The 14,006-nt window shown below is 38.9% G+C and overlaps 1 protein-coding gene across 4 annotated transcripts in view; it reads left to right on the plus strand.

Moving 5' to 3' along the window:
• LOC126259802 (CREB-regulated transcription coactivator 1-like) overlaps positions 1-14,006 on the plus strand; it is a 382,069-nt gene that overhangs the window by 335,101 nt on the left and 32,962 nt on the right. The window lies entirely within an intron of this gene.

Here is a 14,006-nt window from a genome sequence, read left to right on the forward strand (position 1 = left end):
GTATCCTCTCTACTTCGACCATCATCAGTTATTTTACTCCCTAAATAGCAAAACTCCTTTACTACTTTAAGTGTATCATTTCCTAATCTAATCCCCTCAGCATCACCCGATTTAATTTGACTACATTCCATTATCCTCATTTTGCCTTTGTTGATGTTCATCTTATATCCTCCTTTCAAGACACTGTCCATTCCGTTCAACTGCTCTTCCAAGTCCTTTGCTGTCTCTGACAGAATTACAATGTCATCAGCGAACCTCAAAGTTTTTACTTCTTCTCCATGAATTTTAATACCTACTCCGAATTTTTCTTTTGTTTCCTTTACTGCTTGCTCAATATACAGATTGAATAGCATCGGGGAGAGGCTACAACCCTGTCTCACTCCTTTCCCAACCACTGCTTCCCTTTCATGCCCCTCGACTCTTATAACTGCCATCTGGTTTCTGTACAAATTGTAAATAGCCTTTCGCTCCTTGTATTTTACCCCTGCCACCTTCAGAATTTGAAAGAGAGTATTCCAGTTAACGTTGTCAAAAGCTTTCTCTAAGTCTACAAGTGCTAGAAACGTAGGTTTGCCTTTTCTTAATCTTTCTTCTAAGATAAGTCGTAGGGTTAGTATTGCCTCACGTGTTCCAACATTTCTACGGAATCCAAACTGATCTTCCCCGAGGTCCGCTTCTACCAGTTTTTCCATTCGTCTGTAAAGAATTCGCGTTAGTATTTTGCAGCTGTGACTTATTAAACTGATAGTTCAGTAATTTTCACATCTGTCAACACCTGCTTTCTTTAGGATTGGAATTATTATATTCTTCTTGAAGTCCGTGGGTATTTCGCCTGTCTCATACATCTTGCTCACCAGATGGTAGAGTTTTGTCAGGACTGGCTCTCCCAAGGCCATCAGTAGTTCTAATGGAATGTTGTCTACTCCCGGGGCCTTGTTTCGACTCAGGTCTTTCAGTGCTCTGTCAAACTCTTCACGCAGTATCTTATCTCCCATTTCATCTTCATCTACATCCTCTTCCATTTCCATAATATTGTCCTCAAGTACATCGCCCTTGTATAAACCCTCTATATACTCCTTCCACCTTTCTGCCTTCCCTTCTTTGCTTAGAACTGGGTTTCCATCTGAGCTCTTGATATTCATACAAATGGTTCTCTTCTCTCCAAAGGTCTCTTTAATTTTCCTGTAGGCAGTATCTATCTTACCCCTAGTGAGACAAGCTTAGCCATTTTGCACTTCCTGTCGATCTCATTTTTGAGACGTTTGTATTCCTTTTTGCCTGCTTCATTTACTGCATTTTTATATTTTCTCCTTTCATCAATTAAATTCAATATTTCTTCTGTTACCAAAGGATTTCTATTATCCCTCGTCTTTTTACCTACTTGATCGTCTGCTGCCTTCACTACTTCATCCCTCAGAGCTACCCATTCTTCTTCTACTGTATTTCTTTCCCCCATTCCTGTCAATTGTTCCCTTATGCTCTCCCTGAAACTCTCTACAACCTCTGGTTCTTTCAGTTTATCCAAGTCCCATCTCCTTAAATTCCCACCTTTTTGCAGTTTCTTCAGTTTCAATCTGCAGTTCATAACCAATAGATTGTGGTCAGAATCCACATCTGCCCCTGGAAATGTCTTACAATTTAAAACCTGGTTCCTAAATCTCTGTCTTACCATTATATAATCTATCTGATACCTTTTAGTATCTCCAGGATTCTTCCAGGTATACAACCTTCTTTTATGATTCTTGAACCAAGTGTTAGCTATGATTAAGTTATGCCCTGTGCAAAATTCTACAAGGCGGCTTCCTCTTTCATTTCTTCCCCCCAATCCATATTCACCTACTATGTTTCCTTCTCTCCCTTTTCCTACTGACGAATTCCAGTCACCCATGACTATTAAATTTTCGTCTCCCTTCACTACCTGAATAATTTCTTTTATCTCGTCATACATTTCATCAATTTCTTCATCATCTGCAGAGCTAGTTGGCATATAAACTTGTACTACTGTAGTAGGCATGGGCTTTTTGTCTATCTTGGCCACAATAATGCGTTCACTATGCTGTTTGTAGTAGCTAACCTGCACTTCTATTTTTTTATTCATTATTAAACCTACTCCTGCATTACCCCTATTTGATTTTGTATTTATAAATCTGTAATCACCTGACCAAAAGTCTTGTTCCTCCTGCCACCGAACTTCACTAATTCCCACTATATCTAACTTTAACCTATCCATTTCCCTTTTTAAATTTTCTAACCTACCTGCCCGATTAAGGGATCTGACATTCCACGCTCCGATCCGTAGAATGCCAGTTTTCTTTCTCCTGATAACGACGTCCTCCTGAGTAGTCCCCGACCGGAGATCCGAATGGGGGACTATTTTACCTCCGGAATATTTTACCCAAGAGGACGCCATCATCATTTAATCATACAGTAAAGCTGCATGTCCTCGGGAAAAATTACGGCTGTAGTTTCCCCTTGCTTTCAGCCGTTCACAGTACCAGCACAGCAAGGCCGTTTTGGTTAATGTTACAAGGCCAGATCAGTCAATCATCCAGACTGTTGCCCCTGCAACTACTGAAAAGCCTGCTGCCCCTCTTCAGGAACCACATGTTTGTCTGGCCTCTCAACAGATACCCCTTCGTTGTGGTTGCACCTATGGTACGGCCATCTGTATCGCTGAGGCACGCAAGCCTCCCCACCAACGGCAAGGTCCATGGTTCATGGGGGAAGAATAATTTAGTAGTTGTAATAATAGCTGTTCTTGTTGTTATGAAATACTAATTTTGTATAGGTGATGGGAGCAGGAGCTATTGTTAGGAATCTTCCCAAAAATTGCCTGAAATCATGTGGGAAGACAACAGACCAAGAATAACATAAGACTCTGTTGTTATTGAACTTACTAAAGTGAATTGAATTATAGAAATATTATCACAATTAAATGGGTGTTTCTGCAGAGGGTAATGTGAAATGTAAATGGTTCATTTCATTCCATACAGTTTTAAAATTGATTTGTTGTACAGAATACATTTCTAGATTCACGATGAAGTATTAAAATACAAAAGTTACTGTATTTTACATCCATTACTATAACACATATACACAACACTCGCAACAGTTCTCGCTAAAAAAAAAAAAAAAAAAAAAAAAGAAAAATCCCATGTTCAAAATTGAAAATTATCATTTATCAGTTCTTCAGTAGAGAAATATTATTTTTGTGCTAGAAGAGTGAAGACCAATTTTAGTTTGTTGTAAATTTTTAACCACATATACTGTGGTGTTTGAGCATAGAATTTTAAACAGTGTGCAGGAAGTTTTAAATTATCTCTGCTCCGAGTGCTGTAATATTGTGCTGGAAATAGAAAGTTTCGAGTGTATGTTGTTTTTTGTATATGAAAATCAAGACTTCATACATATACAGGAAAGAAATAAATAGTAGTTTTTAATTATGAATGTCATACCCATTGGTCGGTGATACACATGTTTTTACGGTGCCCTTCTGGAATTAAAATACTGTTAGTGACTCAGCTGAGTTGCCCTAAAATATTATCTCAAGTGATATCAAGAAATGATTGTACACAAAGTAAACCCGCTTGTACAAATCATTGTTTCTGTTGGTAAACTATTATTGTTCTAGAAGTAGCTGCAGTCATCTTCAGCAGTAGGTTACCACTATATGTCTTCCATAATAGATCGAGCGAGGTGGCGCAACAGTTAGCACACTGGACTCGCATTTGGGAGGACGATGGTTCAATCCCATATCCGGCCATTCTGATTTAGGTTTTCCATGATTTTCCTAAATTGCTTCTGGCAAATGCCAAGATGGTTACTTTTACAGGGCACTGCCGACTTCCTTCCCCATCCTTCCCTAATCCGATGAGACCGATGACCTCGCTGTTTGGTCTCTTCCCCCAAATCAACCCAACCCAACTCTTCCATAATAGCTTTATGTTTTCCCCTCAGTCCCATAGCACATTGTAATGGGGTGAAATGTGACCTCTAATAAAATTGTGTACGAAAAACGGAATATATTGTGTTTTAGTAAAATGAGTGTCAGCTTAATATTAAAAAAATAATCTCCTGAATATGTTGTTTGCTTTGTTGCTCAGTTCTTGGCCCATATATATATATATATATATATATATATATATATATATATATATATATATATATATATATATATATATATATATATATATATTATGCTTGTATCCACCATATAGCGAAGATACTGAGTCGTAGATAAGCACAACAAAAAGGCTGTCACAAATAAAGCTTTCGGCCATTAAGGCCGCTCGACGTTCTAATATTGTTACATTCCATCCTGGATTTTACATTATGATGTTTGTATGATTGCCAAATAAAACAACTTTGGAGCTGTCTATGGAGCTGTCTATTACCACATTGACAAGTAATTGCCATGTTCAGAAATAATTGATTTAAGTGTGGAACCCTGAAGTTCATCCTAAATTGTAGCAGCCAAATCAAATTCATGTACCTCTTGTGCTTGAAGGATGTGCTTTCTTTCACATAAATGAGATTGAAACCAGCTGCATGACCTTTTCCTCTTTCATTAATACAGCAGTATAGTTACTTTTAACAATGAAAACAATCTATTTTTGACAAAATAATTTAATTAGATGGATAAAAAATCTGCTCACCAAGCAGTGGCAGAACAAGCTCAAAAAAGAGGGTTGTAATAAGGCAAGCTTTTGGAGCCACTAGCTCCTTCTTCAGGCAGAAGGGTTGAAGGGAAAGGAAGAGGGGTGAAGGAAAAGGACTGGAGAGATCTAGGAAGAGGGGTAGATTTTGGGAAAGTCACCCAGAACCGTAGGTCAGGAGAGTACCATAGGAGATGAGAAGGAAAGACAGACTGTGGGGGACTGCATCGGATGAGATTTGAAAACCTGAGAGCTTAAAGGTGGAATACAGGGTAATATCCAAGACAGAAATTACTGCTTAAACATTGTGTACGAGTTAATAAGAGTGAAAAGCTAAGTGCTTTGTATGTAACAGAGGTGGGAGGGGTGTGCTGACAAACAGGTGAGTATGACAATGAAGGATGTAGAAAACTAAAACGGCATGAAGAAAAGAGTAGCACTATGAAGAAATGCCGAGATGGAAGAAAGTTAACATAAGTTAAGGCCAGGAGGGTGGCGAAAGACAAGGACGTGTTGTAGCACAGGTTCCCACCCGAGGAGTTCTGAGAAACTGGTGTCTGGGGGAAGAATCCAGATGGCACATGTGTTGAGTCTCCAAGGTCATGATTGTCATGTTGTACAGCATGCTCTGCAACAGAATATTGGGTGTCGCCAGTCTACACCCTCTCTATGCCCATTCATCCTAATTGATAATTTGTTGGTGGTGATGTCGTTCTAAGAGACTGAACAGTTATGGAAACTGTTATGTAAACACTGTTCGGCCTTTTACATTGGCACGACTACCATCAAGTTATCAATTAGAATGAATGGGCATAGGCAGAAGGTGTATAATGGCAACACACAATATCCTGTTGCAGAGCATGCTCTACAGCATGATAATAATGTCCTTGGTGCCTGTTTCACCACATGCACCGTTGGGTTCTTCCCCCAGACACCAATTCTCAGAACTCTGCAGGTGGGAACTAGCACTACAACATGTCCTTGGTTCTTGTCACCCATCTGGCTGTAATTTATGTTAATTTCTTCCGTCTCAGCATTTCTTCACAGTGCTACTTTTTTCTTCACCCTGTTTTAGTTTACTGTATCTGTCATAGTCTTACCCATCTAGTTTTCACCTTTTCATAAAATTATTGAGAACACTGGCAATTATATTATAATGTTGGCCTTCAGTTCTCAAATCTACCTTCTTCTGAAGACATTTCACCACTAGCAAGGGTCCATCCCCATACATAATCACAAAATTTGTTCAAATTTATGATATTCCTGTATGCAGGCCAGAAATAAAAGCAGCAGAAGTAGAGCTCCAGATAACCAAGCAGGTCAGCCAAGGGATGAAGCATTTATGTTAGCATGTTTTCTGGGCAGCAGTTGATGCAGCGAAAAGAGTACAGAACAGTAATTAAAATATGGTCGAGTGCCTACCCAGAAACTATTTTGTAATTTTTTTCAATTTTTACATTACACTACAAATAAACCAAAATAATACTCAGTATATAGTATTTATAAGTATTTCCATAAGAGGCATGAAAAGGAAAGGCAAAGGAAAATTTGGGATAGCAAGTAAATATTTTGAAAGGGATTGTGAGGCGCACACAAGAACTTCGTATATAATATTAATTACTTTTATTGTTTTTCAGGTTATAATTTACATGTTCTTGGGTGATATTCATCATAAAAGGTTGAAACAGCTATTTTCTTGGGAACTTGCACACATCATAATTGCTATATTTTTACAATTACATAGCTGTTTCAGAGTTTCTATAGAAAAACAAACTTTGTATAAATTCACAGAAGGTTCTCTCTCATAGCACAATTTTTGAGCAAACCTTGCATAACACATCATTTCGCCAAATATTGATGAGGGTAACTAGTGATGTGCAGTGGATTATATTTTGGTGCAATCTTCTGTGGATGCAATTTGTTATTTTCTCTCTCAATGAGACGAGAGTGGTTTTGAAGCTTTTTGATCAGATTATTTAACTGATGATGCAGGATTGCACTAGCAGAGTGCATTTTGTGAGAATCACTTTAATACTGCATAGCGGCAGTCTGTCTTCATCATGAAAAATCCTATCCTATAAGTGTGGATTTGTTTCTTCTCTCTTTGGAGTAGGTAAACACATTGTTGCACACTAACTTGTAGTCAATAAAACTTTCATTACTTTCTTGTGTTTTTCGGTTATTATCAGCGAATTTTCAGCTGTGATCAGATTGTTTTCGGTCAAAAGGAGGAAATTATAATCCAGTAACATTTTGAAATGTTGCTTCGATGTTTTAGTGTGGATTCTATCTTCGTAAGGCTCCTGTTTGTCTTCTACTGATGTTCCAGGGACATCAATATTTTCTCTTGTAGTATGAGATGGTTTTGGTCAACTCAATATTTTTCACAGTATTCTGACTGTGTTCTGACAATATTCTCAAAAAATTAATGTTACTCAGTCAGGAGCAAAGCACATGAGCTCCATAGCTGTAGCTGGCATTTGCCACAATGGCTAATGGGTCGATTTCAGCTGCACCAGGAACCTGTTGTTCTTGTGCAGCTGACAAAATAAAACGAACAGAATACGAAGTCCTGTAAGCTTTAATTACAATCCCTTCTTGAGAAGTTGTTGGCACCGGTTCCTGTGGTGCTGTAAGTACAGCCACTTCTTGGAAATTCGTTTCCATCCCCAGATTTTCCGTTTCACATCTGTTATGAAAATAGTAACAAACACAATATATTGAACATTATTTCACTTCATTTTTAGTGCAAGTAAAGAAAAAACTCAAAAGTTTCCACATAAGAACTCAACCTTACATCCCTCGGATTACCATTCTGTGCTCTTTCTTCCGTATCAGCTGCTGCTTGGAAATTACGCTAACATAAATAGCTCATGCCCCACCTGAACTGAGCCAAAAATGCTATTTTCTTTAAATGATTAGTATCTTCAGCTCGCATTTCGGCCACTTTCATTTCTGGCCAAGTCCTGAATGTATTGTAAATTTGTGATGATACAAAGCTACAGTCCCCTTATAAGTTCACTATACTAATATTTGTGAAAGTTGTAATACCAAGGATACATATGAATAAAATTAACTTTATGCAGCAGGTTAAGTAATTGGGACTACAGAACTGATCAAGACTACAGAATGTCACATGTTCTCTTGCTTTGAAAATTCAGTTTGGTGTAAAATTTTCTATCAAATTCTAACACTGCTGTTCATTGTCTTTTGGTGCCTCTTCACTACAGTATTTTGAAGTGTCAAGCATTGTAAAAGGCCACTGATGCAGTACATAAAAATCCTCTCATGCGCAAGTGATATCTGGGAGGGAGAAAAACTTGCTGGTGTGTATTGCAACAGAAGAAGTTGCTCACTTTATCAATTTTATCTACAAGCATCTAAAAAAAAATGGTGTATGCTTAGAGTTCTGTAATACACACTCCTGATTTTTTAAAAAAAGAAGCGTTCTGAAGGGGATGAAGAAACAAAATGAAGGTTCACAGGATGAGTGGGATTAGGTGTGACTTCAGTGATCACTATATTGAATCAAATTTACAGAGAACTTGGCAGCATCAGCCCACCTATCACTATGAAGCTGCATCCCCTCTGAAATGGATGCATGCACTAATTTGGTTGGGAAAGGTGTATCCTCTCCTGAGGCAAGCTATCCCACAGTTGTTGTAACATATCCTTGATATGCTGGGCAGACTTGAAATCTGAATTGGTTCCACATGTTCTGTGGGATCTTGCTGTCCACAAGGCTACCTCATCATCACTCAGGCAGTTCATGGTGACAGGTGCCGTGTGTGGACCATCATTGTCCTGTTTAAAAATGGTACCATGGCACTGTCACATGAGGGTAACACATTAAGGAAGCAAGATCTGCCATCGGAGTTCCCTCAGTCACTGTTTGAAGTCATACCTGATGGTCCCCACACCATGACACAAGAACACTACTGTGCCTTTCCAAAATATTGGGAGAATGGGACCTCTCCACTGGTCGCCACCATACTCACCAGCGATAGTTATCAGGGGGTAATACAGAACCACAGTTTATCACTGAACACAATACAATGTGATGCAATTTCCCAGTCACAGCACCATTCCAAACATACCCATTTGTGTTTAATTGTGTGCAACATTAATTCCCTAGTCTGGCTACTGCTTGTCTCAAGGCCAATGATGGGGTGACACGAGTGTCCATTACTTGCTCTTGTATGGCAGGTGCAGATATGAAAGGGTTTCAATGTGCTTGGTGTCTCACAGCATCTCTGTGTCCTGCACAGTGATCACTCAACATCTGATTCCCTGTATACTCCATACTAGGTGTGGGAACAACACTAAATATTAATAAAACTAGTGTATTCTGGTGGCTGTTGTAACTGTCATAGAGGAGAATTGTGATTGTAATCAGTAACATAACCACAGCGTATGTTTATGACGGTACATTGACGTCCAAATATGTCTTCTGGGTACTACTTTTTTTTTTTGGTCAGGCGGTGTATTTAAAGCCCCAAAACTTACATTGGATACCAAGAAGCAAGTGTTTAGGTTTCTTGTTACAAGTTGTGTAACATTTATCTTGTATACACGTCATTTTCCGTGCACAGCTGCTGCTTGGTAATCCATTTTTTCCCCACAGCCCTCATGGACCATAAATGTTGCCATGGTAGGATGGCATACATGCCTCAATGATGCAGATAACCATACTGTAGGTCAACCACATGGGAGATGTATCTGTAGAGAGGCCAGTTCCTGAAGAGGATAGCAGCTTTTGTAGTAGTTGCAGGGGTAAGACTCAATGATCGATTGATGTGACCTTTTAACATGGTCTTCCTGCAGTGATACGGCAAATGCCAGAAGGATCATATTTATTGGTGACATACAACTCTATTGTATGGTTTAATAATGCTGCCATCCTCTTGGGTAAAATACTCCGGAGGTTAAACAGCCATACTTTCAGACTACAGGTGGGGCTACTCAGAATGATGATGTCTTCAAGAAAAACAAAACTGCTGTTCTGTGGACTGGAGCATTGAATGAATATTTCAACCTTCAATCGGGTAGAAAGGTTGAAAAATTTAAAAAGATAAATGGATAAGTTGGAGAAATATGTAGTTGTAATTAATGTAATAAGATGGCAGGAAGACCAAAAAATTAAATAGGACAATGCAGGAGCAGGTCTGATAATAAATAAGAAAATAGCTATGTAAGTTACTGTGAACAATATAGTGAACACACTATTATAGCCAAGATAGATACAAAACCAACATCCACTACAGCAATAAGAATTCATATGCATACAAGCTCCACAGGTGATGAAGAGATTGAAAGAATGTAGGATGAACTAGTAGAAATTTTTCAGATTGTTAAAGAAAAATTTAATTGTAATGATGAACAGCAGTTCTGTAGTAGGAAAATGAAGAGAATGAACAATAGCTGTAGAACATGGGCTGTGGCATTACAGCAAAAGGGAAAGTCACCTGATAGAAATTCACAGTGACCCCAATTTTTTTGCAGTAAACACTTGGTTTAAGATACATGAAAGAAAGTTATGTACACTGAGGTGACAGAAGTTATGGGATACCTCTTAATATCATGCCAGACCACCTTTTGCCTGGTGTAGTGCAGCAGTCTGGCATGGGATTGACTCAACAAGACGTTGGACGTCCCCTGCAGAAATACTGAGCCATGTTGCATCTATAGCTGTCCATAGTTATGAAATTGTTATCAGTGCAGGATTTTGTGCACAAACAGACCTCTTGATTATGTTCCTTAAATGTTTAATGGGATTCTTGTCAGGTAATCGGGGTGGCCAGTTGAATTGTCTAAAATGTTCTTCAAACCAGTCCCCAATAATTGTGGCCTGGTGACATGGTGCATTGTCGTTCATAGAAATTCCATCATTGTTTGGGAACATGAAGTCCATAAATGGCTGCAAAAGGTTTCCATATAGTCAAACATAACCATTTTCAGTCAATAATCAGTTCAGTTGTAGCAGAGGACCCAGTCATTCCATGTAAACACAGCTCCCAGCGTTACAGAGTCACCACCAGGTTGCACAGTACCTTGTTGACAACTTGGGTTCATGGCTTTGTGGGCTGTGCACCACACTTGAGCCCTACCATTAGCTCTTACCAACAGAAATTGGGACTCATCTGATCAGGCCACAGCTTTCCAGTCATCCAGCGTCCAACCATTATGGTCATGAGCTCAGGAGAGGCATTACAGGCAATGTCATGCTGCTAGCAAAGGCACTAGAGTCGGTTGGCTGCTGCCAGAGCCCATGAATGTCAGATTTTGCTACACTGTCCTAATGGATAATTTCACCATATGTTCCACACTGTTTTCATGGGTTATTTCATGCAGTGTTGCTTGTCTGTTAGTACTGACAACTCTGCTCAAACACCATTTCTCTTGGACATTAAGTGAAGGCCTTCGGCCACTGTATTGTCTGCGGTGAGAGATACTGCCTGAAATTTGGTATTGTCGGCACACACATCTCTGTGGATCTCGGAATATTGAATTCCCTGACAATTTCTGAAATGGACTGTCCCATGTGTCTGTCTCCAACTACCATTCCATGTCTGTTAATTCCCATCGTGCAGCCATAATCACATTGGAAACCTTTTCACATGAATCACCTGAGTACAAATGACAGCTACTCCAATGCACTGCCCTTTTATACCTTGTGTTTGCAATACTACCGCCACTTGTATATGTGCATAACACTATCCCATGACTTTTGTCGCCTCAGTGAGACAGTGGAAGGTTTCATATAGATTGCATAATGGTAAGACAGATTTTGAAACCATATTTTAAGCTTCAAAACATTTTTAGGGGCACATGTGGTCACTGACCATAATGTAGTGGTTATTAACTTCAGATGAAAACTGAAGAAATTGCAGACAGGTAGGAATTTAAAGTGAGAGAACCATTATGATTTGAAAGAATCAGAGATTGTTGAGTTTCAGTGGGTGCCATAGGCAGTAACTGACTGGATCAGTGGAAAGAAATAAAAAGAAAACAAATCAATAGACTTGAGAGGTGTGCAATAGTGAAGGCAGCAGAAGATTAAATGGGCAAAAAAGATAAAGCGGGATAGAAGACATTGAATAACACAGGAGACTTTGTATTTAATTGGTGAAAGGGGGAAATATAAAGATGCACCAAATGAAGCAGGTGAAACCGAATACAGGTGTGAAAAAATTAGCTTGACAGAAAGTGCAAAATGCCGAGGCAGGAATGTTTAGAGAACAAACACAAAGTTGTATAAACATGGTTGACTGTGGGAAAGATAAATGTTGCCTACAGAAAAATTAGAGAGACCATTGCAGAAAAGAGCAGCACTTGTATGAATATTAAAAGTGCAATTTGCAAATCAGTACTAAGTGAAGAAAGGAAGACCTGAAATTAATATATTATAAAAGGCGGAACACTGAAAGACCCAATTTGATACAAGGCTCCTGAAGTATGTGATAGTCCCTCAAAATTATTGAAACCCTTGGGACAGCCAGTCACAGCAAAACTATTCCACCTGGTGAGGAAAACACTGCCCTCAAAATTATTGAAATCCTTGGGACAGCCAGCCACAACAAAACTACTCCACCTGGTGAGCAAAATACTGTTAGTGAGACAGGGTTACACGAAATATATACAGAAGAATATAGAAGTCAACCTCAGGGAAGATCATTTTAGTTTTTGAAGAAATGTAGAAAGATGTGAGGCAATAATAGTCTAGAACCTATCTTAAAAGATAGACTGAAAAGAGGTAAACCTGCATTCATAGCATTTGCAGATTGAGAGAAAAATTTTGACTGTGTTGATTGCAATACAATTTTTTGGAGGTAGCAGGGATAAAGTATAGGGAGTGAAAGTTTATCTAGGGTTTGCACAGAAACCGGACTGTTGTTGTAAGAGTTAAGAGTTGTAGGACACATAAGGGAGGCAGTAGTTGAGAATGTAGTGAGATAGGGTGTAATCTGTCCTCCATGTTATTCAAGCTGTACATTGAACAAACTTTGAAGGAAACCAAGGACAAATTTGGAAAGGGAATTAAAGTTCATTTGGGGGGGGGGGGGGGGGCAAAAAATTTTGTGTTTAACAGTAATTCAGTCAGAGACTGCAAAGGACTTGGGAGAGTAGTTGCATGGAATGAGCAGTGTCTTGAAAAGAGTTTATAAGAAGAACAGCAACTGAATTAAAACAAAGGTAATGGAATTTAGTCAAATTAAATCAGGGGATGCTTAGGAAATTAGATTAGGAGTGAGGTAGTAAAGGTAGTTATGTTATGTTATGTTATTTGATCAGCAAAATAAGTGAAAATGGCCAAAATAGAGAGGATATAACATGCAGAATGGCAGTAAAAAAAGAAGAATTGTTAACATTTAATATAAATTCAAATGTTAGGAAACCTCCTCTGGAGGTAATTGTCTCAAGTACAGCCTTGTACAGAAGGTAAATGTGGACAATAAATGGTACAGGCAAGAAGAGAATGGAAGCTTTTGAAATTCTGCACTGCAGGAGAGTGCTGAAGATTAGATGAGTAAATTGGAGAATTAATGAGGAGATACTGCGCTTAATTGGGGAGAAAAGGATATCTGGAACAACTTGGCTAAGAGAAGGGACTGGCAGACAACACATCCTGAGGCATCAAGGAGAATTGGTAAGGAGATACTGTGTTAAATTGTGAAGAAAAGAAATTTATGTGACAACTTGACTAAGAGAAGTTGGTTGACGAAACATCCTGAGGCATTGAGGAGTAATCAGTGTGGTATGAAGGGAATTGTGGGGACTTATAATTGTAGAGGGAGACCATGGCTGGACTACAGTACGCAGATTCAAATAGGTGTACATTACAGTGAGAGTGAGGCTTGCACAGGATACACTAGTGTGGAGTGCTATATCAAACCGGTCTTCATATTGAAGACCGCAACAACAACCATCATATCTTCTACTGTTCATTGTAATCATCCCGACAAAGTGATGGGCTGAGTGCCCACAAACTATCACTGAATCAAAGAATATGCTATTCAGACACATACAATTACCAATATCCATTTCAGAGAACATGTTTGCAGGATAAACATTCTGTATTTGAATTACTAAAGTGTTTCATGCTACTGAAAAGGTGCAATATACAGTCAACTTACAGTAGTTTTGTTCGTCATTGAGAAATGCTGTTACTTAGGTTAGACTCACATTAAACTAGTTTATTTTTTGATTACTGACTGTGCCCATTGTATTTGCAGTGAAATAAGGAAGACAATTTGAATCAAAATACCAGGTACCTAGGTTTGATAATGAAAAGCTCCAGCCGGCCGGAGTGGCCGAGCGGTTCTAGGCGCTTGAGTCTGAGCCGAGCGACTG

The sequence above is a fragment of the Schistocerca nitens genome, chromosome 5 (assembly GCF_023898315.1).
Source record: "Schistocerca nitens isolate TAMUIC-IGC-003100 chromosome 5, iqSchNite1.1, whole genome shotgun sequence".
In the NCBI taxonomy this organism is placed as follows: Eukaryota; Metazoa; Arthropoda; class Insecta; order Orthoptera; family Acrididae; genus Schistocerca; species Schistocerca nitens.